This window comes from Piliocolobus tephrosceles, unplaced genomic scaffold (assembly GCF_002776525.5).
Source record: "Piliocolobus tephrosceles isolate RC106 unplaced genomic scaffold, ASM277652v3 unscaffolded_32794, whole genome shotgun sequence".
Lineage (NCBI taxonomy): Eukaryota > Metazoa > Chordata > Mammalia > Primates > Cercopithecidae > Piliocolobus > Piliocolobus tephrosceles.
In genome coordinates this window covers 1-2,762 of record NW_022316303.1, presented here as the reverse complement: position 1 = coordinate 2,762, position 2,762 = coordinate 1, and the positions used below count along the sequence as shown (strand labels likewise).

At 44.1% G+C, this 2,762-nt stretch overlaps 1 long non-coding RNA gene across 1 annotated transcript; it reads left to right on the top strand.

Moving 5' to 3' along the window:
* The first annotated feature begins 278 nt into the window (after positions 1-278).
* LOC116418664 lies at positions 279-2,237 on the top strand. The gene is made up of 3 exons (XR_004228779.1): positions 279-395; positions 1,478-1,557; positions 1,999-2,237. It is a non-coding gene; the product is annotated as an uncharacterized LOC116418664 (long non-coding RNA).
* The last annotated feature ends 525 nt before the right edge of the window (positions 2,238-2,762 follow it).

Genomic DNA, 2,762 nt, shown 5'->3' with positions numbered 1-2,762 from the left:
TTGTATTTTTGGTAGAAAGACGGTTTGACCATGTTGACCAGCCCTCCTGACCTCAGGCAATTTGCCTGCTTCAGCCTCCCAAAGTGCTGGGATTACAGGCGTGAGCCACTGTGCCTGGCTTTCACAGAGTTTTAAATTTTTAGTTGGATGCTTATACATGTTCAGAGCGTTTTGAAATAAGTACTCTCTCATATTCAGTTCCTCAAATTGTATACCAGGAACAAATAAAATGGAAGGTTCTAGCAAATATCAGACATCCTCTCCAATTTTCTTATTTTAGCCAATAATGACATACCAGTTGAAGAAATCCATTCTCCATTTACAACAATACTTCTGAGAACATTTTTGAATTACCTCCTGCGTTTGGTGTACCACATTTATCACGAAGAATTCCAGTAAGTACTATTTCGGGACCCTCGTTGGGGGACGGGGCATGGCTAGATTGCACTATTGTCATAAAGCCCTCTTTTCTTCAGCAGTCATTTTTATTTTTTTGGAAACGGAGTCTTGCTCTGTTGCCCAGGCTGGAGTGCAGTGGCACAATCTTGACTCACTGCAACCTCTGCCTCCCAGGTTCCAGCAAGGCTCCTGGGTAGCTGGGATGACAGGCGTGTGCCACCATGCCTGGCAATTTTTTGTTGTTGTCGTATTTTTAGTAGAGATGGGGTTTCACCACGTTGGCCAGGCTGGTTTCGAACTCCTGACCTCAGGTGATCCACCTGCCTCAGCCTCTCAAAGTGCTGGGATTACAGGCGCGAGCCACCGTGCCCAGCCTCAGCAGCCTTTTTTTTTTTTTTTTTTAACATACCCTTGAAATGAAGGACTCAGAACACAACCTTTCCACAAACATTAACCACAAAGCCATGAGATACTAGATCAAAACTTTGAAAACCCTTCATATCTGAGTCAGTTCAATACTGCAAATATCTCTTGGGGTTTTTAATGCAGAAACAAATAATCACAACCAACTTTTCTTTCTTATGTCACAATTTCTTGTCTTTCTTACAGCAAAAGTGATTTTATATCTTTTTGTAAAAAAGACTTTTATTTATGTATTTATTTTTTTCAGATGGAGTCCTGTTCTGTCACCCAGGCTGGAGCGCAGTGGCGCAATCTCGGCTCACTGCAACCTCCACCTCCTGGGTTTCAGTGATTCTCCTGCCTCAGCCTCAGCCTCCCAAATAGCTGGAATTACAGGTGTCCACTACCAAGCCCAGCCAATTTTTTGCATTTTTAGTAGAGATGGGATTTCACCATGTTGGCCAGGCTGGTCTTGAACTCCTAACCTCGAGTGATCTGCCCGCCTTGGCCTCCCAAAATGCTGGGATTGTAGGTGTGAGCCACTGACTCCAGCCTTCCCTTTCTATACTCTATACATTAGGAACAAATTATTAAGTCTAGCCTGTGCTCAAGGAGAAGGGAATTAATTTCCCTCTTTTGGAGAAGTAATTATCGTATTTTTTGATCGTTATCACAGAAAGAGAAGCCCATCGCTCTTCTTGTGTTTTACAAAACTGATGACCGAGAACATTCATCCAAATGCCTGCCAGATAAAAGGTAAATACAAAACCAACAGGATTCTATTTACTGCCCTATTTTTTTTTTTCTCAAAATATAAATCTGGGCTGGGCGCAGTGGCTCACTCCTGCAATCCCAGCACTTTGGGAGGCTGAGGCAGGCGGATCACCTGAGGTCAAGGAGTTCAAGACCAGCCTGGCCAACATGGTAAAACCCTGTCTCTACTAAAAACACAAAAAATTAGCCAGGCGTGGTGGTGCATGCCTGTAATCCCAGCTACTCGGGAGGCTGAGGCAGGAGAATCGCTTGAGCCTGGGGGGCAGAGGTTGCAGTGAGCCAAGATCGTGCCACAGCACTGCAGCCTGAGCGACAACAAGACTCTGTCTCGGAAAAAACCAAAAAACAATAGGATTGTATTTACTGCTGTTTTTTTTCTCAAAATAGAAGTCTGTAATCATTTTTCGACCGTTGTATTTTTAGGCAATTTATTCCGTGAGCAACAGCGGACGCTCTACTCTATGAATTACATGAATAAGTGCTGGGAGATCTATCTAGCTTACTGCAGACCCCGCGCAGCGCCTCCCCACGAGCCTACGATGAAGATGAGACACTTCCTCCGGATGCTGAAAGTAACCACCTAAGTTCAATACTGGCTTTCTATTTACAGGCACTTTGATTTTAATTAAAGAGAGGCAAGATATTCCAGCTATGACATGCAAATAATCAGGTGACGATCTGGGCTGGATTTTCAGAACCGTTGAATGTTTACGAAGTCTCTTAGCAGAACACTGATCTGTGGTAGCGGAAGGAACAGAAACGGCCATCACCTGCCCAGTGTGCTCACAGATTAGGGCAAGACAATGGCCTATGGCCTATAACAATGGCCCATGGCATATATATAAGACCAGCTTGGCCATATATATTTATATATGCCATGGGCCATTGTCTTAAAATAAATATATATATATTATATATATATATATAATTTTATTTTTTTGAAACGGAGTTTTGCTCTTGTCGCCCAGGCTGGAGTGCAATGAGGCGATTTCGGCTCACTGCAACCTCCACCTCCTGGATTCAAGCAATTCTGCCTCAGCCTCCTAAGAAGCTGGGATTACAGGTGCCTACCATCATGCCCGGCTAATTTTTGTATTTTTAGTAGAGACGGGTTTTCACCATGTTGCCCAGGCTGGTCTCGAACTCCTGACCTCAGGTGATCCACCTGCCTCGGCCTCCCTAAGTGC